The sequence below is a fragment of the Molothrus aeneus genome (assembly GCF_037042795.1).
Source record: "Molothrus aeneus isolate 106 chromosome Z unlocalized genomic scaffold, BPBGC_Maene_1.0 scaffold_33, whole genome shotgun sequence".
Lineage (NCBI taxonomy): Eukaryota > Metazoa > Chordata > Aves > Passeriformes > Icteridae > Molothrus > Molothrus aeneus.
The window spans coordinates 4,386,502-4,407,111 of record NW_027098761.1 but is presented as its reverse complement, the minus strand read 5'-3'; the positions used below and the strand labels follow the sequence as shown (position 1 = coordinate 4,407,111).

General features: G+C 49.6%; 1 pseudogene; it reads right to left on the bottom strand.

Annotated features, from left to right (window-relative positions):
* Nucleotides 1-2,070: 2,070 nt before the first annotated feature.
* LOC136569496 (serine/threonine-protein kinase PAK 3-like) overlaps nucleotides 2,071-20,610 on the bottom strand; it is a 64,606-nt pseudogene continuing 46,066 nt past the window's right edge.

The following is a 20,610-nucleotide window of genomic DNA, read 5'->3' as shown; positions in this document are numbered from 1 at the left end:
CAGGTTTTTCCACTTTTCTCCAAGGAGGTATTTTCTCCCAAACTGGTTGTGAGAGGGACCGATTGAATGTGCTTTCTAGAGGAGCTCATGTGGAGGGTGTCTCACAAATTTGCCCTAAACCAGGACAAAGGGTCAAGTTCCCATTCATTAAACAAGATATTTTTCTTCATTGCCTTGTCAACCTGGTCAAAAATGGATCAAATATAGCAGGGTCTTGGACACAGTTGCTTTAGAAATACTCCATTCCTCAAATTCTCCTTCACTAGTCAAGAGCATCCTAAAAACACTTTCTTCCCCTGAATGCAGGGAATTGAATTCCAGCTACCTTCTTAGAAGGACCATTCTCTTTATTCTCAAGGTTAAGATAGCCACTTGCACACATTAAGCACTGCAATGGGGGAATACAGGGTTCAGTACTGCCTGCTAAAGCTCAAGGAATCCACAAGATTAAGCCTCATTTGTTACGCCTTAGCATTTTCCCAGCGCCTCTCCTTCCTACTCTGGGATTCATACACAAGCATTTTGCCAAGGAGTCCTGCAAGCGCTTTTGATGAGTGAGGACACATTGCATCCGTCATTCAGAAATTAATGAAGAAAACACAAATTGCCTACTGCAACCCTTCTGCTCCCTTCCTAATCAGTTCACTACTCAAGAAAAACCCTCAGGCACATCCCCGACTCCCTCTCTCCCAGCAGCTCAGAGCTGCATTGCACAGCGCTTGCTTTGTGCCAGAGAACACAAAGCAGGCTGGCCTGGTGGGCCTGAATATTTCTGCCAAACACTCTGCATCTCACACCTTTGCTCTGGCTCAGTGCAGAACTGCAGGATTGCAGGCGCTTCCTCCCAGAGCTGCGTGAGGCGCTGGCTCCTGCAGACGTGCCCTGCCAAGCTGTCCCTGCCTCACGCTGGCCTCGCTTCCCCTGGCAGAAGTGCCGGGCCTGAAGGAGGCTGCCCTGTGCTCCAGCCTGCCGAGCAGCCCGGCTCCCTGCCCCGGTGCCCAGAGTGCTGCACACACTGCTGACCTTGGCCAGGAGTTGCAGGGCAGCCGGCAGAAGAGGAGGAATCCTCCTCAGCCAGCCCAGCGGCCCTTGGCTGCCCTTGGCCTTTCTCTGCTCCTGGGCACACTCCAGATGGCCAATGCCTCCACGCCGGGCTCTGCCCAGCACGGCTGCGCTTCCCCTCGGCAGCAGCCAGCTGCCACCTGGGCTCTGAGAGTGCAGGATTCGCCCACTCCCAGGAACAGGCACGCAGGGCCCGGCTGCTGCCTCTTGCAGCTCCAAGGGCCTCCTTCCAGCCTGCCTTTGCCGGGGCTCAGCCTGCTCCGGCCTCTGCCTGGGCTCTGCTGGGGCTCCAGCCCGGCCAAGGCCGGGCCCGCTCTCACCTCACAGGCGCTGACAGCTCTGCACCACAGGAGACCTTGCCGAGCACCCTCTCTGATCTTTCTGCTTTCTCACTTGAGCAAGGCAATCTCTTTGGCTCTTCTGCCAAGGAGATTGCACTTAGGGATACAAATCCAAGTGGCAGGAACTCAAATGCTCTTGAGTCATGACTGAAGGCCTGAATCCACACAGTGTGTCTTGGCTGCCTCTCCCCTCCTTTGGTTTTTCCTGCAAATGCCATTACCTTTTCTGCCTCAACTAGAAATATCACAGCTGTGCCAAAACCAGACAGTGGGTCATATTCCAAAGGCAGTGTGGTCTGGAGAGGATGAATGAAGAAGAACCTTCTCCACTTACAAACCATACCAAAGAAGCCATAAGTGTGAGTTAGCACCAGTAAAAAACAACTGGTAATTCAGAAGAAAATGCCGAGCTCTCTGAAGGGGGTCCGAAGGAGGGGAATCTTCCAAATGAGTTGATGTTTGAGAAACTTTATTTAATAATAATCCTACTCTATAAACCTATACTATACTATACTATACTATATATATAGCTACTATACTATATATATAACCTATACTATACTATAAACCTACTCTATAGAGCAAAACTACTCAACAATCCTACTCTAGAGTCCTACTCTACAATCCTACTCTAAGTTGGTTATGGCGAAAACATCTTCATTATTACATTCTTCTTCTCCACTCCTCCTTCTTCTTCTTCATCTTGATTGAGTTGATGAGTGGGGCCAGGCTGGACGCTGGCTTGGCTGAAGTTACAAATGGATGCTGTCCACCGGAAAAAAAAAAAACAAAAACAACAAAGAACATTGAACCATGACTTTCCAAGCTTAGTGCTTCAGAGAGTCAATCAGGATTCCTCTGGGTCCTAAAAAGACCCAGAAAGAGGAGCAATGGGACAATCTGCTCCCCAATCATCATATCATGACCTTGCCATCGCAGGCAAACCTGGCTCAGAATCCCACCCATCCATTTATTGTGATGTCTTCATCCTGCTGGGATTTTTGCCCTGCCAGTGCTCTGAAATGGTGCTTTCTGTCCCTGGCCTTTCTTCCTTGCAGGAAACTCCAATGGCTCACATAGGTCCCTGCCTTTGTAAGACAGGCACTGTGCAAATTTCCACAGGGACAGAAAGCAGTGTCTGCCTTTCCATGCCCTGCCCCTTGTGTGCTGGATGGCACCTTCCTTCCCAGCAGGGCCAGCCCAGTGGCACTGGGCCCTGCAGCTCCCTCTCTGCCACACAACCTGGCAGTAACCCTGGCACAGTTCCCGTCTGCTTGGGCGTGCCAGGCAGCAGATGGGGCTGGGACAAGTCCCTCCCAGCTGTCCCTGTTTGTGTGGCAGAAACCTCTAAGGGTGGGCTGGGGGGCACAAAGCAGGGCCCCTCAGAGGCTCACAGTGAGCCCCCCACAGCCCCTCCAGCCCACAGGCAAATCTCTGACTGCTCAGCTGGGACTGGCTTCCTTGGGTTCCACCACCACCATTTCATGTCTCTGTAGCCTGCATTGCTCTACTTCAATTCTTTTGCCATTAGATAAAACTCAAGACCCCACCAAATTACAAAAGAGGGCGACAGAAACAGAAAACAGAGCAGCTCTCCTCTCAGGAAATACGGAGGGAGGTGGAGTTATTCAGTTTTGTGAAGAACAGGCCCCAGGGAGACTTTATTGCCACTTCCCAAGACTTCAGAGTGGCTTTGAAGAAAGTGGGGACACCTTTTTTAACAGGTCCAGTTACAATAGAATGTGATGAATATTTTTAATCAAAATGGGGATCAAGTCAGAGTAGGTCTAAGGAAGAACTTTTTTACTCAGAGCATAGTGCAATACTGTCACAGGCTGTCCCATGAGCTTGTAGGTGCCCCGTCACAGGTCAAGTGGCAAAGGGCTCTGAGCAACCTGATCTCTTTAAAGATGTCCCTGATCATTGCAGGACACTTGCACCAGAGGACCTTTACAGGTCCCTGCCAGCCCAGCCCAGTCTAGGATTCCTCACCATTTTCATTTGAAGAGCAGCAAGAGCGGAGGGGGGGCTCATCTGATGCCTTGGACTTGAGTGGAGAAGGAGCCCATCCCTCAGAGCCTGTTTCACCTGCAGCCCCTTCACATTTTACCTTCAGGAGCTCCCTGGCAGACCAGCGACACATCACATCTGTCTGCAGGCAGCAGCTCAGGAAGTCACACAGGCAAGACGAGAATCGGTGTGGCTGCCGCAGCCGTGGTCTCTCTCCCCTGGCTGTCAGGAGTTGAGCCTGGATAAAAAGGAGACACCAGGCTCTACCTGCTTCTTTCCCATCTGTAACTGCTCTCCCGCATCCCATTGGTTAAGCTCCATTCTGCAGTGGCAGTTTCTGCCCTGGCAGAGACCCAGAGATGACTTTCCTTTACCAACCAAAAACCCAAATCCCGATGCAGCCACAGCTTTTCCAACATTCAGCAGATCTTGCCTTGGCAGCTGATTTCATTGACTGACCTAGCTAGTAGGAGCTACATCAGCAAAGTACGTTCCCTTCCCTAAGGATTCACACCAGCTTGAGAGGCTTTTTGGAAGAGGGACTGCTATACTAACGCTACAGTTTCCAAGGATTAGTACATGAAAGGCATCTCTGCAGTGCTTATTGGTCCCTGAAGCACAACTGCCATAAAACAAATCTCATTGAGCTTCTTTTCCTCTTCTAGAAAACTCTTCCAGTGGTAAGTGGAAGGAAAGAAAGGAAATCCACCAGCTAGTCCTCAGGAAAGGAAAGCAAACATTTGGGATCTCATATTCAACACAGACACATTAAGATGCACGCACAAATATATTGAGATGAAAATGCCTGCTTGGGTGCACAGGAGCCATTTGTAGCTCTGTCTCTCAGCTGCACGTTTTTGCTTCTTTATGTGGCAAAAGGAAACCTTTTCATGGTCAAATCAGAAGAAGTGCCATGCCTATGGTCACCCTCTGCTCATTTGGATACTCAATCGCAGAAAGTGTCGGGTAAGAAATGGGAGGTTTGGCAGGATCTCCATGACCCCAGGCTGTGGCCTGGTCTCCATAAAAGTGCCCATCACAATACTAACAGCTCTGTGCTGGTGGCACTGAAATAGATAGTGACCAAAGAGACTTTGTTATTATCCTCTTCAACCCAAAGGAAAATTTCCAAGCCTAAAACAACAAACACATTCCACTTGAGTATAAATAATTAGTACAGCTTTCTTTCCTTTTCCCACACCACCAGAGGTCACAAAGGGGGTTTTATCCTGTCCCTCTGCAGCTGTGCTCAGCCACTGGACATGGTGGGGAGCTGGTGTCCTCCCTGTCATTAGAACTGTGCAGGCCAGGGATGGCCCTGCTCCTGTGGTAAAGAAACACAGCACCTGTGTCAACTGCCCACGTTGGATCCCAGCCCAGGCACCTGGCTGCAAGCTCATCAACTTGTTAAAGTACCAAGAAATAGCCAAGGGTTTGGTGTACAATTCTAACTGCAGTCGGAGAAAAACACATCCTGAACTTATCCAGGCCTCCCACACACATGACTGAACAATGTACAGATGACTTGAAAGCCTGAAAGTTTCAAAGACCCACAGGATTTGGAAAAGATGTTATAGTATGGAGGAAAATTGATGTGCTGTGGTTCAAAAGCAAAAAAGCAAGCAGAACTGCTTGGGCATTGCTTTGCTGGTTGTTTCTTTTTTGCTTTTTCTTTTTCTATAAAACTGAAACTGGGAAGACTCAACCTCCATTTTGAAGGATATTTATCACACATCCAACTGTTCCACTGAAAAATTCTTGTCCTTCAGAGCCAGAGCTCCAACAGGGTTCAAAAAGCAATGTCAGGCCTGGCTGGAGGCCAAAATGGCAACTTTCGGAACTGGTTAGGTTTCTGAACTGCCACTTCCCTTTCTGATGCAACCAAATCTACAGCGGATGCTGATGTGATGCAGGGACATTTTTAGAAGGAGACCTTGGTGGAAGTGGTGCCAGCAGATGGCAACGGGATTTTGTCCAATGGCACACAGAACATGGGACAGATGAGAAAGACAATGGGATCAGTGAGTATTTGCTCCTTACCGAAACAGGAGTTGCATTCCTGCAAGGAACTTCTCGTTCCACCATTTCGATGCCCACAATTCCAAAAGACCATATGTCCACTTTGGGGCCATATGGTTGACCTGTCACCACTTCAGGCGCCAGCCACCCAGAAGTGCCGGCCACGGAGCTCCGTCTGCTCTGCTCAGGGGTGAGCTGAACAAAGAGGCCAAAGTCAGCTGTGGAGAAAACAACAAACATGAAAGCCAGCTCCAGTTAGGAAACCAAGCAAAAGAATTCCCCACTCTCAGTCTAAGAATGTGCTCTTGAATCTCCCGGAGAACTGTCCACACTCAGTTTCCATGGGGCTTTAGCCAAGGTAGTACGGAATTGGCCACATCCAAAAAAACCCAGGTTTTTTAACGCTGCTCACAGCAGTGGACTTTATTCCCCTGAAACTTTAGATTGTAGCTCCCTCCCTCTGTAAGGGACACACACAGACCAAAGGCAGTCTTGACTTCTTGTAGTTCCCTCTCATACCTCTGTTCGCATTGCAACTGTGCCCTCAGCTTACAGTAGGGGTCCCTGTGCTGCCACCAGCACCATTTCTGGGGAGCTGGCAGTCACTCAAAGCAGCCTACACCCCACATCCCTGGCACACTGCACCTGACCAAGAATATACTGACCCAGCTTGACAGAACCATTGGTTCTGAGAAGGATGTTGCAGCTCTTCACATCTCGGTAGATCACATGGTTTGAGTGGAGAAAATCCAGTCCTCGCAGGCACTGAGAGAGAAAACAGAAAGAGGAGGGCAAAAATAAGTGATGTGACTTCATCACACAAGAAAGGAAACAAAGAGGGGAGTAATGGCAGAACACAGTGCCACCAAGAGGAAGAGCTTGCTGCTCCAACACTTGCAGAGTGGGACCTTTCTGAGGAAAGGCGTGTCAGCTTTTAAAACAGCAACAGCACCTGCTCTTGTAGACTGCCCCCTGCAAACCAGCCAGAATGACTGCTGCTGCAGTGGACATGCTATCTCCATGCAGAAGACAAATGAGGGTCTTGCCAAGAAAGAAAAAGTCCCTCCCTTTGGTGTGAAGTGGATCACTTTTGGGTGGGAGGCTGCATGACAAAGGTTTTATTGCTGGCCTCAGCACAGACTTGGAAGTATCACATCAGTCACCTTCCTGAAGCAAAGAGCATTTTGGCTGCACTACTATCCTTTTCAGCTGAGGACTGTGAGAAATAAGTCTCTCTTTTTTCTTTGTTTTAAATCCTGCCACCAGCACCTCTGCTTTCACAGGCAAGGAACGCAGTGAAGACAGGCTCCAGGCAAATGTTTAGAGAGGCAAAATGGAGAACAGCAAATACAAATAAATACATGAGGCAGAGTGAGAATACAACAGCAGGAGATAAGAGTACTGGCACTGAGTACAGTGAGTGCAGGGGCACTGGTAGGCCTTTCACTTGGGATGCTTTTACTTGCCCATAGCATAGCAGCAACACAGAAAACAAAGCTTGGCACATGAAACCTCTCCTGTTCTGAGCCCCTGCTCCCCAGACAATCCTGCCCAAGCCCTTGGAAACACAGATGGCATTGCTGACCTCCCGGCTGATGGCTGCCATCTGGTCTTCAGACAGGCAAGTCTTGCTGATGACATCGCTCAGAGTGCCTCCATCCATGTACTCTATAACTAGCCAGAGTTCCTCGCCCAGAAGGTAGCTGAAAGAAGGAAACAAGCGTGTGGAGATGAACGTGCATGGGTACCTTGATTTTTTACTTCTGGGTTTCTTGTTTCCAAGTTCCTCTGTGACTAGGACAGAATCAAAGGAATAGACATTCCCTCTCAGCTATGCATTGTTTGCAATCTGTGCAGTCTCAAGAAGAAAGGCACAGCTGTGAAAAAGGAGATGTCTTAAATGGCCAGCAAGTAAAAAATGGAGTTTAGTAACAGATAAAAAACCTATCACACTGTGTGTTTCTGGAAATAAGCACCTAGTCTTCCTAGCATGCAAAGCAATGGAAAAGGGGACATTTATGTTAGTTTATCTGGACATAAAAAGACACTTGAAAAGAATCAAGCCACAGAAAAAAGTGGTGGCTGTGAACTTACAGGCTATTGATTTAGTAAGATATGACTGGCCCAGGTTTTTGAGTAATTTTCAAACTATGTATGCCAGAGAAGACTCATGCAGACAAAATGCACTCTCTTCCCATCCATTAGAGATGAGCAGAGCAATAATAATTAGCCAATAATTGCAGCTCTATTTTCTGCCACTGACCAAAGTGGGATTTTAGCTGGCATGTTTGCTATATGTAAAGAAACATTGACAACAACTCACCTGTCTAAATAGTTGATCAGGTTGGGATTCCTATTAATTTTCATGACCATGAGTTCATTGACTTTTAATTTCTTCTTCCTCAGTCCTTTTAGATTTATTTTCTTTATGGCCACCTAAAATGGCATTGAAAATCAGTAACTTGAGAAGTTGGTGGCACAAGACCACAACGCACATGGAGCGAGTGATTTTGCAATGACCCAGCTGAGCTGTGCCAAACTTCCATGTGATTAGGCACTGCACTAATTAGGAACTGACATTCCAACAGCCCATTTCTCTGCTCCTTTGGGGGCCAGTTACAGGACACATGGGGCCACTGACATTTTGCCTTGTCCACTTGGTAACAGTGGTGTCTCAGCTATCACCCACAAACCTCTGACCACAATCTCTGCTGCTTTGGATGGGATTCAGAAGAAGTAATCCATGCCTTAATACTCTGTGGGTACATCTTGGGCTACAGGCAGGGCTTAGGGCTTTTAGGGACACCTTGCAGATCTCTCCCTACGTGCAGTTCCCAAGTGCAGCACTGCAGCTGGCTAAGGAACTACCAGGAACTTTCAGATGTATTTGCTGGCAGCCAGAAATGAGAATTCAGGACTCTGAAGCTGTAGCCCCAAAGAGCAGTGAGGTGCTCGAAGGCACCACCTTTGTTTTAGCGATGGAGAGCGAGCGAGCGCGTCCTTCTCTGAAAGGAACCGCTGCCCTCCGTGCCTTCCTTCCGGCAGCTGAGGAGGACAAAGTCCCAGATGTATTTTGCAGGCTGGCACCAGTCTGTGCTTCTTGTGCCTTTTCAGCACAGCTCTGCCCAAAGCTCCAGCCACAGCTCACACCAGAGGGGAAAGCCCCTCAAGAGCAGCGGAGACTGCAGATGCTGTTGACATTTACCTCTCTCCCTGTGGCATTGTCGAGTGCTCTGCAAACATCTCCAAAAGTCCTAGAAACAAAAAAGCAGCAAAGAAAGTAGAAGCCATTTAGATCTTGCAGTGAAAGCCAGCCCACACAAGAGATCTCTGCTGTGAGTGCAGAGATGCAGGAGAGCTCTGCCAAAAGGCAGATGGTGCTTTTTCCTCTCAAGTGCTTGGACACTGGGCCTGTTCCTGAAGTGCTCGGGTTTACTGCCTTAGCTCAAAAATAGAGATGCTTCTTTCACCTCAGGTTTCAGTTTCTAAACTGTTCAGTTTTTATCCTGACCACAGAGTATTTCCTTCAGCAAACTCTTGGAAAGAAATGTTCCTGAGAACTGTTATCTCACAGCTATCACGGAGCAGGTTGCTCTTTCAGGCAAGCAAGTTTCTTTCCTCTTTATTAGTGTGGCAGTATGATTTAGAAATATACAAAAATACTAAGGAAATTAACACAGAAGTGTCTCACACTTGAGAGATGAGATTTTCCAGATCCTGTTCCTTGCTGCAGGCAAGACCTCGGCAGCATGGAGGTGTCTCTGACAATGCCTTCTGAGCACACACACAAATTCTGAGCAGCACTGAGAGATGGGACAGTCTATCCCCAGTGTGTGAACATGGGGATAGATGTCTGTTTTCAGCTGGCCTGACTTCACGCTGGATAGACATTCCACCAGAAAAACACCTGGCCCATGCTTATGTAGCAGTAACTGTGGTTGGACTCACCCGCTGCCAATATCTTCCAGTTTGGTGTATTTCATCCTGGGATTTTCCTTGTTTACTATTCTCTCTGAGGGAAACAAAATGCAAGATGCTGACATTAAAGCAGAGATCCCAGCTTCCAGGAGATACAAAAGGCAGCCCCAGTGTCTGGAGCTCTGAACCCTTTGTGGTCAGCTGGGTAACAACAACAACAACCAGGCAGACAGCTCTGCAGCACAGGTGGCCAGCACAGAGATTGATTTTCTACAGCAGTTCCTGTGGGGCTCCTAAATGTCCCCGTGACACCAAACTCAGGAGAAACATTTGGTACAGCTATGCTGACACCTGCACACAATGCACTGTCCCTCAGACAAGAAATAGAGCAGACGTACTCAGCAGCTCCAGGGAGTCACCCTTGATCTCCTGTTGCTGAGCAGCAGCTGGGTCAGCGCGGGAGGTGAACAAACTGCCCCGGCTCCACTTCTCAGATCGGGGAGAAAAGGCTCCTTTAGATGATGCTGCTGCTGCTGCAGCAGGTTTGGTGACAGAGCTTGTGTAGATCTGGGACAAGAAATGAGTTGATGTCAGAAAGGTGGCTGGCAGAGATTACCCTGAGATCCCTTTTTGAAATGCAGGCCCTTAGAAAGGTGCTGTCAACCACATGCAGGGCTCTTCAATGGCTTTTTTCTGATGTTCACTTCTCAAACTGGATGGATCAAAACCAAAGGCAAGTTTTACTTGAGTTCATGGCCAGATTCATGTTCCATTTTCATGGATTTTCCAAAGGATGACTGCCACAATGATCATTCTACCTCCTCTCAAGGATTCCTTTCCACCTCCAAGGGCTGCAGACACACTTGCAGCTCCTTGTTCAAGTGTTCTGCCTCCTCCCACTGTGTCCTCTTTTCCTGCACCATCTTCAGGTCATGCTTAACCTGTAGCACTTCTGGTGGGGATGGTACCTGTGCCTGACTCCTAACTTGGGGCTCTTCATTGCCAGACATTCGCTGGTAGTCTTCGCAGGCTGCCCGGTGAGATGCCAACACTTGCACCTCAAATCAAACAGAACAAAGCAGTCAGAGACTCCAGCTTGTCCCTGTCAGCCAGGAGTCATCGACTGTGAGGAAAGGCAAAGAACAGATTGACAAGGGATACAGACAGCTTGTTTCAATCCTCCATCTGAGTCACCACGTTCCCCTTTAAAAACACCTCAAGAAACAAGGAGAGCAGGAATCAATTTGGATGACTGCTGGCCAAAAGGCCAAAGGACAAGTCCCACTACCCGTGGCAGCAGAGGCACTTCAGCACACCAGGAAATGTCCTTCAGAGTGACTGTGATACACACTACAGCAGGACGGCACTCCGAGGCATCACCCCACTCCATGCAGCTCTGAGTGGAAAGGCAAGAAAGACAGAAACCACCAGTTTGGTCACTGCACTGACTGCATCCCTCTTTCACTCACTTGCTTTTGTAGAGACTGAGGGAGGGGATTAAGTTTCTCTCTGATGATTTTCATTTCTTCCTCCAGCCTCTTCTCCCTTGCCTTCATCCTAGTGTGAGCTGTCTGAAGCTCTGCATTCAGCTGTTCCTTCATCTTCTCTAAAAAACAAGAGAGAGGATGTTTCATGAGTGGAGTGCCTGCCACTCTTTCACTTACCTGGTTTGGTTGATCGCCCCTCTGCTGATGGAGATTCTCCTCATGAATGCTTCTCAAGTCTTCCTTCTTCTTTCTCTTTACTGCCACGATGTCACTCTGAACTTCGGGCAGCTCTGCTTGTGGCTCTGCCTGGATCTTCTGTACACACAAATGCAGAGCAAGTGACTGGCAGCTGCCATCAGGCTCAGCTTTTTCCTCTTGCAGCCTCAAATCACATTTGTTCAGCCACTTCTTTCTGCTTCCCTACCCACATCTGCTTCCAATGTAAGCCTCCTGTCCTAGGGCTCATCTCTGCAGATTCCAAGGCTCTGTGCTTCCAGTGCCTGTGGGACTCCTGGCCTCCTCAGTCCCAAGAGCTCTGCTTTATGCCCCTCTTCCTGCCCTTCCCTCTGTCCCCTGGCCAGTCAGGCTTACCTGGCCATTCTCCTGTGGCTCTTCCACCTGCTGCCTGAGCTGCTCTTCCTGCTCTCGGCCTGGGAACAGCTCTCCCTGAGTCTGCCACGGCATCTCTGTTGAAGCAATCTGCTCCTGCTCTTTTTCTAGAAGGACCTGCACAGAAAGCAAGAGAAGATGGGTTTCAACTTCCCATATAACATTTGTGGGCCAAGACTCAAAGACTGCTGGGCTCACACGTTCCCAAAGCACTGTGCTGCTGCTCTGCTGGGTCATTCTCTGTTTGAGGGGAGGCACAGATTCCAAAGTGACCCTGGCCCTACAATCAGGGTCCATCTGGGGTTGAAGCTCCAACAGCCTCTCAGGCAGCTGACAGGGAAGGTGTGGCATTTCTCAAGGGTCTGCTGAGGGCCTCCCTCTGCTTCTGCCATGTCCTGTTTGTCTTTTAGTAGTGACTGACACCCTGCCCTGTCCCACTGCTTCATCCTGGCTCTGCAGGTGGCTTCCTGGGTGAGCTCACTCCTTGTGAGAGACACTTCTAGAATTCATGTTGTCTTCACCACCTAAAACATGGAATACTTCACCACTCTAGGACAGGCAGAAAATTAAAGAATTAACTGGGGACTTCAGGAAAGAACAGGGTGGAGGAGAAAAACAGCTCTGAGGGGAAAAACCACAATATCCGAACGGGGAAAACATCTAGGCCTGCTCTGAATTGGTTGACGGAACATGTCTCTAATCCACTCCTGAAAGGGATGCTTTAGGTGAGCTTTGCACCTCCAACTGCCTTGGACCAGAGTCAGGAATATTCAATTATGCAAATGTTACACAGCGTAGATAGATAGAGAGATAGATAGATAGATAGATAGATAGATAGATAGATAGATAGATAGATAGATAGACAGATAGATAGAAAAATAGACAGACAGATAGATCTCACCTCTATAATCTCTCTTTATTGCCCTTTCTGTTGTTACACATATCAACACTCGGTAGCAGTGCCCTGATCAGCAGCAATCCTGAGATTGCTTTCCTGTTGCTCAATAAACCACACTCTTGGGGAATCTGGAGTGTGTAGGTCCTTATGGAAAGGGATCAGACCCAGAGCATTGAACTGGGAACTTCACTCTTTGTGCATCCGTGCTCGGGCAAGTTCTTCTCTTGGACTCGACCACACACATGGTGCATAAGGAAGTGCAATCAGAAATACATCCCAGCCCCTCCTAGCTCCTCTGATCTCTGAGCACCAGCTGGAATGCAAGGGCATTGATTTCCTGACCAAATCCCAAACACAACAAAAACGGATTCCTTGGGTAGCAAAAAGACAGAGGTACTGTTAACCTGAATGGGAAGTGCAAGGTGTAAATAACAAGCCTGGCAAAAGAAAAGTTCCTTCTGCACCAAGATGCATGCCCCAAACTATGTGTTCTCATGCAAATATATTGCATCTTCAACTGCCAACGTGTACACTAAAATTCAAGCAAAATTTCTCATGGTGCTGCAAAAGGGCAGGAAGGATGCAGGAAAACCAACACAATCATCACCGTCCACCTTACCAAAAGCCAAGAGAAAGCTTGGCAAAAAGACTTTCTAGAACTGAAGAATTACTCAAGAAAACTGCAGACCAGACTCACAAGCCAAACAAACCTTGCCAAAACAGGAAAACAAAAAAACAAAACCCCGTGACCTCAAGCACTACCACCTGTGCCCTTGGGCACAGTGCTGCAGAAGCCGAGGGATAGAGCTTCCCTGAGCCAAGCAGCCAGATGCTCTCCCAGAGGCACCAGCCCTTTGGGGCCTCAACACCACAGGTCAAAGGCCAAGTTCTACTGACGCTGCCTGCAGGAAATCCCGAGCTCCTGGCAGGACTCCAGCACTCAGCATCCTCAGCCAGCAACAGGAAGCGCTGGCTGCTCTGAAACTTGCACCTCTGCCTTGCACTAAAGACAGCACCACCCACAGCTCGCACTTACAGGCTCAGGATATCCAGGCTCTGGTGTGAGCACTGATGGAGGCTGGCGTTCATCCATCTCAATTTGCTCCTCTTTGGCTTCTTCTCCAGGAGCAGCGGGAGCCAGGGGAGAGACGGCTGTTGGTTCTGTCAGCTGTGGCAAGAGAGAAGCATGAGGAACATATGCCACTGTGGTGGTTTGACAGGAAATGTGTTTTTTTTGGGATGCTGTGTTTTTGGCCAATGGATATTCAGACTTTAATATTGGCATTTAACCTGACCATTGAGACATGGACACGCCTCTGAGAACACGGGGTTAAAAGCAGAGCTCTCCCCTGGGAGGGTTCTTTTGGGTTTCCGGCGGGAAAGAGTTCGGGTCTCTCCCCCGGCCCAGCTGCTGGCTGGGCAGGGGGAGGGGAAAGCCATGTGGCCGGGAGAGGTAGGCCTGAGCCCGGGGGTGGAAGGGTGGAAGAGAGAGAGACCGGGAGCCATCGGGCAGCCCCCCCTGAGAGACACAGAGAGAGAGAAAGAGAGCCGCTGCCTGAGACTGTAACCTTGAAGCTTGATAAACATGGGCCTGTGCTGGCAGCACGGCTGGGACGGAGAAGAGGGGGGGGTTCAGCCGGCCGCTTGTAGGAGCTTTTAACCCCTTTTTGGAGAATGAGAACTTTACAGAACATTGACCTTTCCTAGAAGATAGAGTGGAAGATGAGGAAGGAAATGGGCCAGTGTGAGAGAGGTCTGGGCGAGTGAGAGATAGTAGAAGAATAGAGAAGAATCCTAGTGGGAAGAGATGATGGAGTGGCTTTTGCTGGACTCTTTTTGTATAGCCATGGACAGAACCATGTTCCTTGTGATACAGAGACTGCATTCTAGGGGGAGGCAATGGCCTCAGAACCAAGAGGGTTCAGTGTTGGTGCCCCTCGGCCCCAGGGGGTGAAAATATGGGGGGGACAGGTGTCCCAAAGGAGAGATTGTTTGTGATACAGAGACTGCTCAGTGTTGATGCCCCTCGGCCCCAGGGGGTGAAAATATGGGGGGGACAGGTGTCCCAAAGGAGAGATTGTGGGGACAGGTGTCCCAAAGGAGAGACTGTGCCTTTTTTTGGATCGGGACAGAGCATCCTTAAAAAGACAACCCTAGAAGCAGTTCTGCTCCGTGTTCAGTGGTGAGAGCACTGGACATGAAAAGGAAGAAGTCACAACGGCAGATGTACTCCGGGCGGTGCCACGAGTGACACAGAAACACACGAGGCTTCAGCTGTGTTTCCAGGGGAAGCCCATGGCACAAGAAGGACTCCTCTCCTCTTGATGAACTGAGGATTGATTGTCTAAAAGGTGGTGCTGGACCGAGAGTTGGTGATTTGAGGAACCAAATGTATTGTGTTGGAAATTTGGTGGGGGGAGGAGGAAATGCACTTGTGAAGTTTTCATTTTCCCGGTGTGTGTGTGTGTTCCTTTTTATCTGTAGTTGTAGAGTAGTTAATAAAGTTCTGGTTCTTTTTCCCTAAGTAGGAGCCTGCTTTGCTTATTCCTGGTCACATCTCACAGCAGCTACCAGGGAGAATGTATCTTCATGGAGGCACTGGCATTGTGCCAGTGTCGAACCATGACAGCCACTTAAAAACAACACTAGATGGAGATAAGGTTGATATTCCTCCCTGGCTGCTATCATAAAGCAACGTTGTCTCTGTAAAACAGAATTTTAAGTATTGAAAGCTCTGAATTGGAAAAGTAGGAAAGAGACACCAACTCCTTTGCTACTGCAGCTGCAGACGCGGAAAATTCAAACTAGATCGCAATCTCATCTACTGTTGCAAAAGGGGAGGAAACCCTGTGCAGAGGCATCATTGCTTGCTGGAAAAAGAGAAAATGAAGAGAGTAATTCCCTCATAGCAAACCAACAATCTAACAAGGCACAATATGGAAGTGCCTCCCACTCCAGTGGCTAAAGCACTTGGATGTAGTTAGGGCATCTTTAGTAGAGAACTGGCCCATGTGCTGAGCACTGTCAGGCAGGGATTGATGGAAGTCTGCCTGAAGGTCCCTCAAGAGCTTCCCGTTGTCCAGGCTAAAGTTCCCCCAGCACCTCCTCACTGCCCTTGTGCTGCACCCCCTTGCCCAGCTCCCCAGTCCTTCTGTGCACATGCTGCAGCCCCTCAAGGACTTTCTGCTTCCCAGGGGCCCACATGTGCACCCAGCACTGCAGCGGTGGCCGCAGCGCTGCCCAGCACAGGGCCACGCTCACTGCCCTGCTCCTGCTGCCCCACTGCTGCTGACACAGGCCACCATGCCCTGGGCATTCTTGGCCACCTGGTCCCAGGATGGCTCTTCTTCAGCTGATCATCTACGGCACTCCTGGGTCCTTTTGACCCGTGCAGCTCCCCTGGCACAGAGTTGCCCATTTGACTTCAAATACAGCATCCACCATTTCTAGATGGCCTTCATGTTCTGAGAAACACAAGACAGCTGTCAAGGACTGGCAGCTTCACCCCCACTCTGGCTCCAAGGCATTTGCCAAAGCAGCAGGCTTCATCACTAAATGCATCAACAGAATTTTGCCCCTTCTGATTTCCTGCCACACCAGGAGGCTTCATAACTACTCACTTTCATTCTTTGGCCTCACGGGAAAAGAATGGCCCGCAACAGCTTCATAGACAACACAACCATCTCCTTGAAGCTAATCAAAAGCCAAAAGTCACCTGGCCCAAAAGACTTTCTAGAACTGAAGAATTAATCAAGAAAACTGCAGACCAGACTCACAAGCCAAACACACCATTCCAAAAGAAGAAAACAAACAAACAAAGCCCCATGACTTCAAGCACTACTACGTGTGCCCTCGGCCACAGTGCTGCAGAAGGCCAGGGATAGAGCTCCCCTGAGCCAAGCAGCCAGATGCTCTCCCAGAGGCACCAGCCCTTTGAGGCCTCAACACCACAGGTCAAAGGCCAAGTTCTACTGACGCTGCCTGCAGGAAATCCCGAGCTCCTGGCAGGACTCCAGCACTCAGCATCCTCAGCCAGCAACAGGAAGCGCTGGCTGCTCTGAAACTTGCACCTCGGCCTTGCACTAAAAACAGCCCCATCCACAGCTTGCACTTACAGGCTCAGGATATCCAGGCTCTGGTGTGAGCACTGACTGAGGCTGGCGCTCATCCATCTCAATTTGCTCCTCTTTGGCTTCTTCTCCAGGAGCAGTGGGAGCCAGGGGAGAGATGGCTGTTGGTTCTGTCAGCTGTGGCAAGAGAGAAGCATGAAGGACAAACTGTTTAGAACCTCATTTCTTTTCAGATCTTCCACTGCATCTTCTATGGAGAATTCATAACAGTTCATAGCCATATAGGGATTCTAAGTCCCACTGACCAAATTAAAATATGCCACTTAAAAAGAACACTAGATGGAGATAAGGTTGATATTCCTCCCTGGCTGCTATCATAAAGCAACGTTGTCTCTGTAAAACAGCATTTTAAGTATTGAAAGCTCTGAATTGGAAAAGTAGGAAAGAGACACCAACTCCTTTGCTACTGCAGCTGCAGACGCGGAAAATTCAAACTAGATTGCAATCTCATCTACTGTTGCAAAAGGGGAGGAAACCCTGTGCAGAGGCATCATTGCTTGCTGGAAAAAGAGAAAATGAACAGAGAAATTCCCTCATAGCAAGCCAACAATCTAACAAGGCACAATATGGAAGTGCCTCCCACTCCAGTGGCTAAAGCACTTGGATGTAGTTAGGGCATCTTTAGTAGGGAAATGGCCCAAGTGCTGAGCACTGTCACGCAGGGATTGATGGAAATCTGCGTAAGGTCCCTCAAGAGCCTCCCGTTGTCCAAGCTAAAGTTCACCCAGCACCTCCTCACTGCCCTTGTGCTGCACACCCTTGCCCAGCTCCCCAGTCCTTCTGTGCACACGCTGCAGCCCCTCCATGACTTTCTGCTTCCCAGGGGCCCACAAGTGCACCCAGCACTGCAGCGGTGGCCACAGCGCTGCCCAGCACAGGGCCACGCTCACTGCCCTGCTCCTGCTGCCCCACTGCTGCTGACACAGGCCACCATGCCCTGGGCCTTCTTGGACACCTGGTCCCAGGATGGCTCTCCTTCAGCTGATCTTCTACCACACCCCAAGTGTCTTTTCACCCACGCAGCTTCCCAGGCACAGAGGTGCCCATTTTACTTTCTGGAAGACATCCACCATTTCTAGATGGCCTTCATGTTCTGAGAAACACAAGACAGCTGTCAAGGACTGGCAGCTTCACCCCCACTCTGACTCCAAGGCATTTGCCAAAGCAGCAGGCTTCATCACTAAATGCATCAACAGAAATTTGCCCCTTCTGATTTCCTGCCTCACCACGAGGCTTCATAACTACTCACTCTCATCCTTTGGCCTCACGGGAAAAGAATGGCCCCCCACAGCTTCATAGACAACACAACCATCTCCTTGAAGCTTATCAAAAGCCAAAAGTCACCTGGCCCAAAAGACTTTCTAGAACTGAAGAATTACTCAAGAATTCTGAAGAGAAGACTCAAAAGCCAAACACACCATTCCAAAAGAAGAAAACAAACAAACAAAGCCCCATGACTTCAAGCACTACCACGTGTGCCCCCGGCCACAGTGCTGCAGAAGGCCAGGGATAGAGCTCCCCTGAGCCAAGCAGCCAGATGCTCTCCCAGAGGCACCAGCCCTTTGGGGCCTCAACACCACAGGTCAAAGGCCAAGGTCTACTGACGCTGCCTGCAGGATATCCCAAGCTCCTGGCAGGACTCCAGCACTCAGCATCCTCAGCCAGCAACAGGAAGCGCTGGCTGCTCTGAAACTTGCACCTCTGCCTTGCACTAAAGACAGCGCCACCCACAGCTTGCACTTACAGGCTCAGGATATCCAGGCTCTGGTGTGAGCACTGATGGAGGCTGGCGTTCATCCATCTCAATTTGCTCCTCTTTGGCTTCTTCTCCAGGAGCAGCGGGAGCCAGGGGAGAGACGGCTGTTGGTTCTGTCAGCTGTGGCAAGAGAGAAGCATGAAGGACAAACTGTTTAGAACCTCATTTCTTTTCAGATCTAGCACTGCACCTTTTAAGGAGAAATCAGAACATTTCATAGCGACAAAAGGGTTCTAAGACACAGACATCAAATTAAAATGGGCCAATTCAAGAGAACTCTAGATGGATATAAGGTTGATATTCCTCCCTGGCTGCTATCAAGAAGCAACGTTGTCTCTGTAAAGCAGAGTTCCTTTTCGTTCCTGAAAGTTCTGAAATGGAAATGCCGGAAAGCGACAGCAAGGCCTTGGCTACTGCAGCTGAAGACGTGGGAAACTCAAACTGAAACACAATCTCATCCAGGGCTGCAAAAGGGTAGGAAATGTTATGCAGAAGCACCTTTGCTTGCTAGGAAAGGAGAACAAGATCAGGGCAAACCTCTCCTAGCAAACCAACAAGCCAACAATCTACCAAGGCACAATATGGAAGTGCCACCCACTCCAGTGGCTAAAGCCCCTGGATGCAGTGAGGGTGTGTTTAGTAGGGAAATGGCCCTTGTGCTAAGCACTGTCATGTAGGGGGTGATGGAAGTCTGCCTAAAGGTCCCTCAAGAGCCCCCCATTGTGGAGACTACAGCTCCCTCAGCACCTCCTCATTGGCCTTGTGCTTCACCCCCTTGCCCAGCTCCCCAGTCCTTCTGTGCACACGCTGCAGCCCCTCCATGACTTTCTGCTTCCCAGGGGCCCACAAGTGCACCCAGCACTGCAGCGGTGGCCGCAGCGCTGCCCAGCACAGGGCCACGCTCACTGCCCTGCTCCTGCTGCCCCACTGCTGCTGACACAGGCCACCATGCCCTGGGCCTTCTTGGCCACCTGGTCCCAGGATGGCTCTTCTTCAGCTGATCATCTACGGCACTCCTGGGTCCTTTTGACCCGTGCAGCTCCCCAGGCACAGAGTTGCCCATTTGACTTCAAATACAGCATCCACCATTTCTAGATGGCCTTCATGTTCTGAGAAACACAAGACAGCTGTCAAGGACTGGCAGCTTCACCCCCACTCTGGCTCCAAGGCATTTGCCAAAGCAGCAGGCTTCATCACTAAATGCATCAACAGAAATTTGCCCCTTCTGATTTCCTGCCTCACCACGAGGCTTCATAACTACTCACTTTCATCCTTTGGCCTCACGGGAAAAGAATGGCCCCCCACAGCTTCATAGACAACACAACCATCTCCTTGAAGCTTATCAAAAGCCAAAAGTCACCTGGCCCAAAAGACTTTCTAGAACTGAAGAATTACTCAAGAATTCTGCAGACCAGGCTCACAAGCCAAACACACCATTCCAAAAGAAGAAAACAAACAAACAAAGCCCCATGACTTCAAGCACTACCACCTGTGCCCTTGACCACAGTGCTGCAGAAGCCCAGGGATAGAGTTTCCCTGAGCCAAGCAGCCAGATGCTCTCCCAGAGGCACCAGCCCTTTGGGGCCTCAGCACCACAGGTCAAAGGCCAAGTTGTACTGCTGCTGCCTGCAGGAAATCCCGAGCTCCTGGCAGGACTCCAGCACTCAGCATCCTCAGCCAGCAACAGGAAGCGCTGGCTGCTCTGAAACTTGCACCTCTGACTTGCACTAAAGACAGCCCCACCCACAGCTTGCACTTACAGGCTCAGGATATCCAGGCTCTGGTGTGAGCACTGATGGAGGCTGGCGTTCATCCATCTCAATTTGCTCCTCTTTGGCTTCTTCTCCAGGAGCAGCAGGAGCCAGGGGAGAGACGGCTGTTGGTTCTGTCAGCTGTGGCAAGAGAGAAGCATGAAGGACAAACTGTTTAGAACCTCATTTCTTTTCAGATCTAGCACTGCACCTTTTAAGGAGAAATCAGAACATTTCATAGCGACAAAAGGGTTCTAAGACACAGACATCAAATTAAAATGGGCCAATTCAAGAGAACTCTGGATGGATATAAGGTTGATATTCCTCCCTGGCTGCTATCAAGAAGCAACGTTGTCTCTGTAAAGCAGAGTTCCTTTTCGTTCCTGAAAGTTCTGAAATGGAAATGCCGGAAAGCGACAGCAAGGCCTTGGCTACTGCAGCTGAAGACGTGGGAAACTCAAACTGAAACACAATCTCATCCAGGGCTGCAAAAGGGCAGGAAATGTTATGCAGAAGCACCTTTGCTTGCTAGGAAAGGAGAACAAGATCAGGGCAAACCTCTCCTAGCAAACCAACAAGCCAACAATCTACCAAGGCACAATATGGAAGTGCCACCCACTCCAGTGGCT